The sequence below is a fragment of the Argentina silus genome, assembly GCF_951799395.1.
Source record: "Argentina silus genome assembly, chromosome: 8".
In the NCBI taxonomy this organism is placed as follows: Eukaryota; Metazoa; Chordata; class Actinopteri; order Argentiniformes; family Argentinidae; genus Argentina; species Argentina silus.
Window position 1 is genome coordinate 983,322 of NC_139662.1, and position 14,179 is coordinate 997,500.

Here is a 14,179-nt window from a genome sequence, read left to right on the forward strand (position 1 = left end):
TTAACATTCCAATCCATAAAAAAAGCAATAAAGGGGAATGACACAGGAAAAAAGTATTGAACTCGGTAAGAAAAAGCACTGAACCAGCTTATGCCACTAATGAGTTCTCCTACCTGTGCTAATTAGAATCAGCTGGGTTAGTGCATGTTGGTGGGTAAGTACTTCCACTCTTTGAAAAAGGGTTTCCCACCTCTGAATGCAAGCAAACAAATCATTTGTCACCAAGCTTTCCTGCAAGAAACATCTCATGATTGGTAGAGGCAAAGAGCTCTCCCAAGACCTTCGCAACAAGGTTGTTGAGCAGCATAGTTATGGCACTGGTTACTGACGGATTTCTCAACTCCTCAACTAAATGTTCCTATAAGCACCATTGGGGCCATTATCCGCAAGTGGAAGGAACATCACTTGACCATCAACGCACAGGAACTCCTTGCAAGATTTCTGACCGGGCAGTCAGAAAGTTAGTCAGAAGAGTAGCCCAAGAGCCAAGGAGCACTCGAGCAGAGCTCCAGAAAGACCTGGAAGCAGCGGGGACAGTTGTCACAAAGAAAACAATAGGCAATGCACTCCACCGCCACAGTCTCCATTCACGATCACTCCAGAAGACTCCATTACTGAAGAAAAGGCATGTTGAAGCTTGTTTGAAGTTTGCTACAGAACATTTGGAGAAGCCTGTAGATTACTGGGAGAATATAGTCTGGTCAAACAAGACAAAAATCATACTTTTCGGCAACAATCGACGCGCCATGTTTGGAGGAGAAATGGCTCTGCATATGATCCTAAACCATATGATACAATACCTACAGTGAAGTTCGGAGGTAGAAGCATCATGGTTTCTCTTCACATGGTACAGGTGGAATCCAAATGATCGAAGGGAAGATGAATGGAGCCATGTACCGGGAAAGATTAGTTTTTTCGTACAGGAAGCATCTTGAAGCTGTCAGTGGAAACAAAGGCTTCTCCACCAAGTATTAAATACATTTGAGTTAGCGTGTTCAATACTTCTTTCATGTGTCATTCCCCTATATTGCACATAACTTTTTTTATGGATTAGACTATTACAATTTCTTTAGCTGTGTAGTTTTATTAAGTTAATACCAATGTCTGGTCTAAATTTCATGTGAATAGCTGCAATGAAAATATGTTGAATTAAAAATTGTTGATGTGTTGAATACTTATTTCCCCCACTGTATATATCATACATGACACTACATATGAATCCCTTGATATAATAAATAACATTGTGGTGAAAAAGATCACTATAAATACAGTGCCCTCCATAATTATTGGGACAGTGAAGCATTTCAGTGAAGCATTTCTTCTTCTTTTGGCACTACTCCAAAGGTTTGGATTTGAACTCAAACAATTACTTTGAGATTAAAGTATACAGTAGATTCTCGCTTTTATTTCCGGGTATTTGTGTAAATATTGATTTCACCATATAGAAATGACAACCAGTCCCCCTTATTCATAGCACCAAGTATTGGGACAGATTAATACAATGCCCAAATTAAGCACTAATGTTTAGCATTTAGGCTATATTTTAACAGTGTAAAAAACAGTCGTCGCACAAATGGTGGTGGGGGCGCTGGTGGTGGTGCTTAGGGGGTGTGTCTAATATATTAGTGCCATTGTCAAGGCCAGATTTAGAAGTGTGTCTAATATATTTGTGCTATTATCAAGGCCAGATTTAGAGGTGTGTTGAATATATTTGTGCTATTGTTGTATTTTCACCTGTTACCACTGACACAAAATGCCAATATGCCTGTGTTTGGACATTTTGCGCTGGCTGAAAATAGAGCCTGTCCTTTACATGCACTTCACTGCATGAAGTTTGTGGTCACACACTGACCCTACTAGACGCGGGGTATCTTCTCTGGTGATGCTCTGCCAGGCCTGTACTTCAGCCATCATCAGTTGTTGTTTGTTTTTAGGTATTTTGTTTGGAGTATAGAGTCAAAGTCAAAGGAAGAAAACATGCTTCACTGTCCCAATAATTACAGAGAGCACTGAATAAGACTTCCCTCTCAGACATGGGAGGGATTTCCTTTTTTTCATATGAAATGAATATAAAACTGTGCCCACTGGATAAGACAATATCAAATGCACATGGAGTCATTTAATATCCAGTTTATTATGTAAAAAAAAACAAAAAAACTTTACTTTGTTTATTTGACCATCTTTTATAATAATATACAAGGCCTGTCTACCACAGATTATGATTAATATTTTGTGATCTAGTCAAACATGTTCTTGAATGGATTATTTGTACGTTATTACAAATTATACGTTATTAATCCAGAAGATGGCGCACAAGTACTAACCCACTCTACACACTTGCTGCAAATTCTAGTTTTCTTATGCTAGAATTGATGTAATTAAAGTGCCGTATATACGCTGGAGTCACTAGAGACACCCAAACAAAGGTTCAGCGCGAATCTGTCTCGGATATCAAATACAAATATTCTAATGAACATTCAGTCTCTTAGTTAAAATTGCATGAAAATGTATGAATGGGAAACAGACCTTGGAGAATCTTGTTCAATGTTTACAGAATCAGAGCAGACTCAGAGTTGCCGTCAGAACAGATGAGAGGATTCACTTATACCAAGTTTGTTAGGCCACTTGTGAATTGCCTATCCTAATGAAACTATATTTATTAGCCTTTATGGCATACATACATAGAATAGGTCTATGCCAGATATGTTTTTATTATGTTTCCAAAGGCCAATAGACTTGGAGGCACTGTTGCGTGTCTATCAACAGGTGGATCAGCCCAGCCCCGTGCGCTTTCTCCGCCCCGACCGGTAACCATAACGAGCCCTACCGTCCCAGGGACGCCCGTCCTCCCAATGTGGACCACAGTAACACTACCGTGCCTTAGGAATCCCCAGGTAGCCTAACCAAAGATCTGGAGCCTAGATTTAATGCATGACACATCGTGAAACGGCCATGGATTCATCGAGTGGTCAGTCCTCTCGCTCTCCAAACGTGCCATTCGACCATGGAACTTTGATCGTCTTCAATGAGGCCTGTTGATAGGTTCAGTTGTCTCAGTTCCTCTCCTGGAATACGATGCCCTCAAATAACGGATCCATGATGGACTTGAACTCGGAATACGTGAAGATTAAAGCCCACTACAGCGGGTGAGTACTGTACACCGTCCGTTATGTCTCGTCGGTTGTTAATAGGTTGTTTCTTTGGTGTGGATAACGTCGTACTAGCAACCCGCGTTCTGTGAACATGTTAATAATGTAACAACCTAGACAAATAATTGTCAATGTCACTAAAAAGTAATACTTAAAGGCAATTGCTAGAAAGATTAAAGGATTTTGTTGAGGAACTCCACCTGTGGATTAGGACATTTGAATTCCCTAGTGGTCTATTCAAGTTGCCTTGCAGGAGAGCTGTTCTCGAGGTTAACCCCTACATCCAAAGCTATATCACTAGCTTAATCTCATGCACTAACAAACCCACATTCATGATTTGTCATTAATAACCTCTTCTGCTGAAAGTAGTATTTGACTAATTACCTCCTAAAAACCAGACCCAAACTAAGATGCAGATGCATCAGATGCAAAAGCAGGATGCCTTTTGACAGCAACACCTTGACATTTTGTGTGGATAAGCTTAGATCATAGTTCAGATTAACATACTGCACATGACAAGGAGATAAAGTAATCAATAATCAAATTAAAGCAGAATTTAATTGGGCCCGTCCGTCTTAAGGAATATTTTAAGCTTCTCAGTAGGCCTACCAAGCATGAAGTCATTGATACATGTGTCCTCATGGCATGGCTGGCTTGACACAGTGGTGATAGGAGGGGAGAGGCACAGGTGGGCTTGTGCACACCTACAACTTAAGCAATGATGTCCCTTCACGTTTGAAGTCACAGAAGGTTAGGTCATACACAATCAATGTTGAAGTGGTTTACGAATTCACTGAAGGCCCACTCACCTTACTTAAATTTGAACACATTCAGAAACGTAACACTGCCATCTCTACATTCTAACTACATTCCAACATTCATAGGCCTGTATATTGTATCCTGATGTAATAATACATGATCATTGCTGAGATTTTTATTCTTTTTAAAAAAAAATGTATAACTCTTTCGGTGATTGCAAAAGTCATTGCAGTGATTGCAAAAGTCATTGCAGTGATGTCGATGCTAAAGAAAAGAGTAGGTCAGATGCATTTATTAAATAGACTAGTGTGTGTGTGTGAAGGCCATATTTCTGGGAAGGGTTGACGGTCAGACCAATCAGAGCCTGGCTGTTGAGATAAGGGTCAAATGGAGATAAGGTATCATAGTAGTGGACTAGCTTGATCCTCACTACGGCTAGCTGTTTTCTACAGTAGTCTTTCAGATGCATCGCTTTTAGGAGGTTGTAAGGGTTGGTGGGTTTAGAAGTTTGAGAGTAGAAGTGGGAGTAACAGTGAATAACAATGTCAACCTAGCCTTTCTGCAATCTCCTGGTATTTAGTTTGATTGTTTCAGGGTCAATACAGATCAATGAAAAATTGGTTTGTCACATTGTTATCAGATTAATGTGACAAAAAAAATAGTTTTGACAGATACACTAGGCCTATATAACAAGTCACAAAGGATTTCTAACCTTGCAAGTCTACAAAGGTTATGTCAAGTCTTTCCCCCCAATATGAATTGATGCAAAGTAAACACTATTACACGTTATGTCTTACCAAATCCATAAATGATAATCATTCAGAGAATCCTGATCACATTACAGTGGATGTGAGCCGAGTCAAGATCAGTGAACTCAAGGTGTTTGATAAATCATTTTTTAATATGCAAAACGTCACACTTCTTGATTTGTGGAGACTGAAGGTCCCCTCTTACCCGAAACAATTAATTGTGACAAGAGGAGACAGAAGGAAGATGACAGCATCCCCTCAGGCAAACATGGTATGATACAGTTCCATCAGTCCATTGGCTCTCTAACACAACCTGCTAGTTTAAAAGGTCAAAACAGTTCACACCCAGTCAGAATGCTCTATTTATGCTCTATTTATCTGCTGATGACCTGAAGCTATTATGACCAATGTTCCCTCTAAGCTGCGCGCCTGTGCAATCGCGCACTGCTCGCACATTCTCAGCGCACAAGAAAATCTATGCAGCGCATAAAATAAAATTCACCATAAACGTATTATTTAATATCTAATATTAGACCTAATCTAATCTAATTAATTAGACCAATAATGTGTTTTTTGTACCATTTTTCAATGTAACACAGTGAGTGACAGGTGTCCAGCCAATGATACGATACGGTTTACTTACGCTACGCAGCCAATCATAGCATTGATAGTGCTTGCATATGTGCCCTGCCCATACGCACCATGCCGGTTAGCTAGCTAACAACAATGCGGCGGAGTTAACCCATTTGTGCCGGATGCTGCGTAGCGCAGCATTGCATCTACCTCCGGTTGCTGCGTTACGCACATTTGAATTTGCCGCCAGTTGCTGCGTAGCGCAGCATTTTTGATTTGTCGTAATGGACTGGACCACAGCCAGGCCAAAGCAGGACTCTCACATATAACATATAACATACTATACATCCCATGAACAACAAGATTTTTGTCTTTTTCATTTTAAGTGGGCCAAATCGCTTATATTAAAAGTAAACTAATGAAAATTGCTGCTGTAATTTGATTCTTTTAATAAGCCATGTAACTTGCTATGATCCAAGGTTTTGAACAGGTGTGATACTGGTGTGTGGCCACAGCGTGCACATCTGATGTTGCTCACAGTGGTCCTCAGTGTGCTCAGGGAGCTTGTGTGTATGCCCAGACACATGAAAAATTAGAGGGAACATTGATTATGACTATCCCTAGGTTTTCCTTGCTTTTACCCAGCCCCCATCATATGCAGCCTATGCCAATGTGACATTTTACAGAGTAGGAAGTACTGTCCAGTGTGTGAACATACTGTATGAGCTGTTATACTGTAGTTACTTAGTTGTTGCAGCTCTATTAAGCATATGATGGAGTTGGTGTTAAGGTGGGAGTTGAATCTGAGGTAGAATTTGAAAACTCAAAATTGGGTCATTCCTCTTTCTGAGCTCCTGGGATGCATTGTTAATTCCCCAATTCTAAATATATGTGAAGGGGCGGGGGAGGTAATATCTGTGGCCCTGGTGGACCGAGAGTCAGTTCGCAGACAGCCTAATCCTCTCAGTTGCCTAGCAACCCCTTATGAGCGGCCATATTAGTTCTCCTTAAAGGGATAGTTCACAGTGAAATAAAAAAGGATTATGCCACCATGTAAATAGATAGAATTCAATTTTGCAGATCTGCCCCATTTAATTGGGATTGAGGCCTGCAGATTTTTCTTCAGAGTTTGCCAGCTGTATGTCTTCAGGCAGGCCACTCCAGTCTAGGGGCCCTTATGGCAAAAGCCTGGTTACCTTTAGTTTTCAGTCTAGAACAGGCAGTAGAGCCTTGCCTGAAGATCTAAGGCTGCGCTTCTGTTTCTATGGTGTTAGAATGTCTGCAATGTATACTGAGGATAAACCATGACTTGCTTTATAAGTAATCAATAGAATTTTAAAATCAATTCTAAAATCTACTGGAAGCCAGTGTAACAAGGCTATACGTGGTGTGATGTGATAATTTCTCTTACGTCTGGTTAAAAGCCTAGCAGCTGCATTCTGTCTAGCTCAGATGAAAGAGGGCCTTTGACTGAGGCAAGAATATAGCGAGTTGCAATAATCTAGTCGAGAACAAATAAAAGCATGGATGACTTTCTCCAGGTCAAATGCCATTGTATATGAACTCATCTGGAATGTAGTGCACTTTCATCATCAACATGTCTGTCAAACTTAGATTTTTGGGTTCTCCCCCAGAAAAAATGCAATTCTACACATTGTGGCATGACAACAATAACTGTAGGGCCTGTTTACAATTATAATCCATGAAATAAAACAGGGCAAAATTAGGCCTATTAGAAACGCATTTCATGCAATACATTTCAATAAATTTGTTCCGTATGCTTTTTTTTTTGGCTGCCTGACTGCCAACATCGGCTGTGTTATTGAGCATCTGTAGAGAGAGGCTATATATTGAACATGTGTAGAGGGAGGCTATATATTGAACATGTGTAGAGGGAGGCTGTGCTCCAGCCCACGGGACTCCAGGGGTTGGCTGAAGCTATTACTAATGAGGTTAATGGATAAATATCATGATAAGACCCTCACAGACACACCCATCAGAGACCCCAACCCAAGATCTTCACAAGACTGTGAACAGTTGTGTTTCCTGTCTTGTTCTCTGACTAACAGATGCAGATGGCTTTGACCACAGTAGTATGAATGAGCAAGAGTGGTGAATTTCCCGGTTCAATGGTGCATCTCAAGAGGCACTAGTGATTCAGTTTCAGGCAGGTCTAAGTAAGAGGCTGCCACGCCCTCTGTGGGACCGTTGATTGGATATCGCCTGCTTACACACTTGCAAACTGATAAGTGTGCAAGGGGTGACGAGTTCAGGGAATTTTCATTATGGCAGAGAGATAAAGGAGACCTGTCTTGATAGCTTCAGGAGGCCTGTGTTCTGTAAATAGGCAACCCCTCCTGTGTAGAGTGCCCTTGAGTCTGTGCTCAACAAACAGTGCAAGGGTCACCTGTTGTCGCACTCATACTCCAAGAATGCCTCTGGCTGCGTTACAGACTTACCACACTTTTACAACAGACAAGTGATTGAGTCTTTTTTGAGTGCGGAACAGTATCATGGATTTGACATGCCCTAGAGAAAATGACATGTGTTCTAGGCCATGCAGTCACCTAGCCATGGTGCCTCCATTAAATCACCCTCTCTCTCTTTCTTTCTAATGTTCTGCTATGACTCTTCTTGGACTGCTTTCATGTTATGATTTAATGGAGGCTCCATGGATAGATCTTTGCATGGCCTAGAGTATAGAGCATACCAAGGCTAGGCAGAATATTAGTTGGAGAGGAGCTACATCAATATAACATAACTATCTGGTTTGTAATGTAACATAACAATCTGGTAATCTGTTTATGATGTGTATCTTGAACGTGTGCCACTGTGCCAGAGAATTGCTTAATACCTGCAGTTACCTCTGACACACCGTTTTTTATGAGAAACATACTTTTACAATTGTTACAATAACAAGTTGTTACAAATACAAGTACAACCGTGAAGCTCATGAATGAAGTAATCTACAGTAGTAAAAGCAAACCAAACCAAACCAAACCCTATAATTGTCGTTCTTAGTTCAAACTAAACAATATAACATGGCACCAGTTGGACAAGGGAAACAGCAGACTCACCCAAGTTGAGAACTACTCAGATCGGGCCTGGGGGGTCCTTGGGCTTCCCACCAGGACCAAAGCTCTGTCTTCTGTCTTTATTATGTTCAATCATGAGGAATCCACAAAAAAACAAGGGCCCAACATGGCCGTGTGTTCATCTTGTGGATGACAATATGTCGAATGGGACGTTGTATAACATTACATAACCAAAGTCCAGTTAAAGACGTTTTATCTATAGGAACAGTTTGATGGCCCCTAGCATCCAAATGCAAAGTAGGATTTTTTATTATTATTATTTTAATTTCTGTCTCAAACACATGCTTCAGCTCTACTTCAACAAGCTCAATCTCCTTCACTAGCCTCACCTGAGTGGGTGGAGTCTACCTTATTTGCCGTGGACTGGTCTTCTTCTCTATCAAATCAACTAAAAAGGAGCATTTCATCAGCTACTGCTGGGTGGTGGGTAGGTGGGGAGGGGGGGGGGGGATACCAAGAGAATGTAGGATCCCCAGATTTTTAGGCTCAGGTGGATTTTCAGCTTTTTCTTCTTTCCAGTATGTGTGTCATGTTCTGGCAGATCTACACAAACACAATATGTTCCATGCTGGAAAATGCAAGTGAAATGCTGGCTTATATAGAATTGTTCAAGTTGGGTGTACTGTATGTGCACATTTGTTTGGACCCACTTTAATTGTGTGTGTGTGTGTGTGTGTGTGTGTGTGTGTGTGTGTGTGTGTGTGTGTGTGTGTGTGTGTGTGTGTGTGTGTGTGCATGCATGCACTGGTGCGGTGTAAGGGAGCGCCGGTGGTGGAGGGGTGCCATGTTGGCAGAGCAGGTGCCCAGTGTGAGGAGAACTGGAGTCCTGCCTGCTGGGGCCCAAGCTGTTCCTGTTCCTCTCAGAGGAGTCAGAGTCCAAAAAAACAACCCCCCAAATACCACCCCACACCCAAACCTGTCTGATACTGACTGTGTCCAATGTCTATCCTTAAATGGACATTTTAAGACAGCTATATAATAACCTATATGATTATACAGTATATGTAGGCTACGTTAGTAATCCCAAGCATATCTAATGCGGACTGGCCCTTGACTCTTTTCACCCATGTAGTTCCGGTATGATGATCAATGAGCATGCTCTGAATCTAATTTGTTTGTTGTCAACGCAAGCAGATTCAGACAGTTGGGGAGAGATAATGGCCGAATTTACACACTCACTCATGTTTACAACCCTCATCCTTCACAATGTCCACAACGCCATTGATTGATGGTGCGACATCAATACATAGATGCAGGTGAAGCTTCATCTGAATTGACAGGGTTTTGTTAAAAGTATTGGAGTTCAAATGAGGCTACAGCTTGACAGTACATAGAATACCAAAGTGCTTTACAGTATGCTGCAGAAATATGGACAGTAGCCTACCACTAGCCTAGCCTGGCCGATGCACGGCAGCCATTTTGTGCCAACAAAGAGCCGCTCTGAGGAGCAGTGTTGGCCGCAGTACCGACCATGAGGCAGTCAACAGCTCAGTCTTGGCATTGATCGGAGCCACAAACAAGAAACAACGGGTGTTCACGTCAATAGCAGCCCCAGTAGCTGAGAAGCAGAAGTGAAGCCTGCATTACAATTAATGGGCTTACACATGCCAATGAATCTAAGTTGGATCTGCAATCAATTTGCAATTAAGCATCCTGTCAGTGCAGCCAACCTTTTCTCTACACCCTCTGAGCAACCTGCCTGTGCGCCCAAAATTTCATGGACAGTGTCCTACTGGACACTTAACCATTTATTATAATAGGTACAGTATAAGCATACTTGCTGTTTGCCCTTAGCCTTTATATGTTTCCTTTTAGCTAACATGCTCACACATCGAGGGAACACATAAGAGGACTGAATTCTTACACAATCACAAGACTGACTTTCTTTGTCAATGAATAAGAATGCTATATGATTCCTCCATTTGTCTTTCGTCTCTACTCTAACAAAGCACAAAAGCAGACGGGTCGGGTATTTCAGACTACGTGAAACAAGTAGTTGTGTGTCAGCAGGAGAAGAGTTGTGTCTTGTGTCTCTTCTTTGACTTGTATGAGCCACTGTCTATCGTTTGAGTCAAACTAGTCTCTGTATAATGCACCCCATGCATAGGCCTGTAAGATAAAGTCAGTATGGCCTACACATACAGTATCAGTTGCCATGGCTACCCAATAGCACCTGCTATCCATAGTGGAGACTTGCAGGCCTTTGCTAGTGGCGTTGACCGAGGCCAAAGGAGACTGCTCTTCAGCAGAGATACCACTGAACAGAGAGTACTGGAACATGAATGATCAGTATGGGTGTTCAACTGGCTGCTCAAAGCACTGCTTCCCTGTAAGTGGGGTTTGTCGAACCTGCCAAGCTCTGCTGTGTGTGTGTGTGTGTGTGTGTGTGTGTGTGTGTGTGTGTGTGTGCGTGCAGGCGTGAGTGTGTGCATGTCCGTGTGTGTGTGTGTGTGTGTGTGTGTGTGTATTAGTGCAAGAGTGTGTACATCGGTTAAACTGGGTGACCCAGCAATTACCAGTGTACCAGCTGGAGTGGAATATCTCACACACAAGCTTCTTGTCGTGTTAGGGTTCAGATGGATGCACAACACACATTGTGCAGCAGATTGTGTGTGGTGCTGCGTTTCGCCCTTCTCAGGTGGTGTGGAGCATGTGTCACTGCACTGGCTGACACCTTTAACGTGGATGATTCTGGGTAATTCCACAGTAACAGAATGATGCTGGGACTTGATTTTTCACTTTCAAACGTATGCCAAACAACGTGTGCCAAACACACTGTACAACTATTTGCACAAGGACTACTTCTAACAATTACAACTAAAACACATTTACTTTAAGAACTGGACAGATTCAACATTTTTGTAACATAATGACCATAACACTACTTTCTTTGTGAAAAGAAAGTTCCCCAAAACTCATATACTCAGATTAAATATCTGCTCCAAATTAAAATTAAAATATGTCTGCAGAAAGAGTGGGGTGTTATCTATCATATCATACCTTATCATATGATTGGTTGTTGAGCTACAGTAAGGGAAGTGAATTTATATCCGAGAACAGAATGATGGCACTCTATGGGTCCCCTACAGAAATGCACCATTTCTGCATTTGAATCCATTTGAATGTAGCAAAAATATGGAAACAAAGGAAGACATGTATAATAGACACTCTCATTATGGAAATAATGTATTCTTTTATCAACTTATATAACGTTAAAAAGGGAAATTGATAAAAACTTACAAAACACAAGAAACATAAATCTGCCTTTGGAACTCTTTATTTAATGTGATTTAAATGACATTTGTGGTTTTCAATCTAATTTCCTTCATGTCATTTGCAGTCTTGTTTTCTCCAAAAGAAAATAGACAACACTTTTGGCACCAGAAAAATGAATTTGAAAAAAGAAAATACAAGTAGGCCTATGTCATGTGCAGACACACACAGAGACACCCAATCTGCTCCTAGTTTGCCTCAGAGATAATGAAAACATTCAGGGGCAGAGAAATTTGGAAATATTTTACACTTACTGTATGCAGGTTTTTGGTAACAGAATAACCTGGAGACTGGGCAATGATTCTTAATCTTACAGTAGCCAAACCCTTTCCTCAAAACAAAATAAACATGTTGATATTAGTTGACCAGGGTTTATACTTGAACATGAATGAAATTTGATGTTTTTCTAAACGCTTTTAAAGACTTTCTTTCTGGTGGATGTATTCTTAGACACTTTTCCATATGTTTGACCAGAAGTCAAAGCTTTTGCTTATCCCTATTCTTACGATGGAAGATGGTTGAAAAATGTATTTCTGACTTAATTTCCCCAAAAATAGGTGTTTAGCTTTCATTTGACACCCAATTTGATATGCTCTGATGAATTTGAAATTTTGGTCTTCATGGGTCCTTTTACATGGAATTGCCCGTCTGCTACCTTCTAGTAGAGCACAGAGCACTAGATCTGCACAGTTAACCTTGTTTACCTACGCAGCTGACATACAATATACAGTACATAGTTAATATCTAGTTAGTCTATATCATGTCCTAGGTCATCCCTATGTTTCTTCTGGTTCTATGTGTCTCTCATTTCCTAATGGCAGACTGGACAGTGTTTGATGTCAATAGAGATTCAACGTAATTCCATTTTTATGAGATATTCAGTCCTCACATATATCAGACCATTAACCACCACTAGAGAAGTCACCCCAGAGATGTCTGAAGGAAATACTCTGTGACCGAAGTGGCTGTATACAATGTACACCTGCTTGCGGCTTCATGTTGTGCATCAATCATATGAAAATGAAGCCACTAAAATCTGTTACACAGACAACTACACAGACAAAAAAACAGATAAAACATGTCAACAGGGACAACCGATTACAGCGGGTAAAAAGACAATTCAATGGATTATGAGGATATTTCAATTTATGAATTGAACAATTCTTGTAAGTCGGCTAAATCCAACAGGGGTACTGTCATTCAAATTGCCCTTACCCGCCTAGTGTGTAGCATTGAGTGACAGCCTGACGGACTGAATATTTCTCGTGTGTGTGTATATGTGTGTGTGTGTGCTCACAGGGTCATGCTGATTACGGACCTGGCTGCCACGGTAACCTATGTGGGTCTGTGCGAGGAGGTGAGGGAGATGTGCAGTGTGGCCCAGCAGCAGCCAATCACACTCAAATGGATCGACGACGAGGGTGGGTTGACCTGGCACTGGCGTTTCTTGTCCACACATGTGGTACTCTAAGCCCTCTGTAATTGACCCTGAAGGGATTGAATCCAATAGAATTCAGACACCATGTAGGCCATGTTCAGTAGGATCCAAACGGTTGAAAACGACTACTACCATGACTACAGATGTCACAGCCCACTTCCTCAAATGACTCAGCACAAACAAAACTGATTGCTTAATTTTGGTTTGGATTTGGAGTGAAGTAAAAAATCTGTTTCTCTGTGTGTGTGTGTGTGTGTGTGTGTGTGTGTGTGTGTGTGTGTGTGTGTGTGTGTGTGTGTGTGTGCATGTGTGTGTGCACGTGTGTGTGCGTGTGGTCCATAGGTGACCCATGTACCATCTCCTCTCAGATGGAACTGGAGGAGGCCTTCAGAATTTACAGCCGCAGCAGGAACTCAGGACTTCTGTTGCACAGTGAGGGATCCGTCTACACACATCACTCTCTCTCTATACCTCTCCTCTCCTCTCCTCTCCTCTCCTCTCCTCTCCTCTCACATCCTCTTCTCTCTTCTCATCTCCTCTCACCTCCTCTCCTCCTCTCTCACCTCTCCTCCTCTCTCACCTCCTCTCCTCTCACCTCCTCTCTTCTCCTCTCACCTCCTCTCTGCTCTTATCTCTTCTCCTCTCCTCTCCTCTCTCACCTCTTCTTCACCTCTCCTACCTCCACACGTTTCTGTCTCTCGTCTCACTTCTCCTGCCCTTTCCTGCCCTTTCCTGCCCTTTCCTGCCCTCTCCTCTCCTCTCCTCTCCTCTCATTGCTTTCCTCCTCTCCCAACTCCTGGTCTCCTCACCTCTCTCACCTCCACCTGCTTTTCTACCTTCCTCTCCACTGCTCTCACCTCTTCTCTTTTCTCACTTCGTCCTGTCCTCATCCATTTTCTCCTGCTCTCCATCCCTTCTCCTCCAGTATGAGTGTTATTCATTGATGTGTTTCTTCTCTCGTTCTTCTCCAGTTTTCCCCAGTATCCCAGAGAAACCTGGGCTGCCATGCCCGGGAGAGGACAGTAAGTACTAGCACGGTGGTCACACACACACGCACGCACGCATGCACGCACGCACGCACGCACACACACACACACACACACGGCTATGGCATTTTATTATCATCTGGCTGGTTGTATTTGG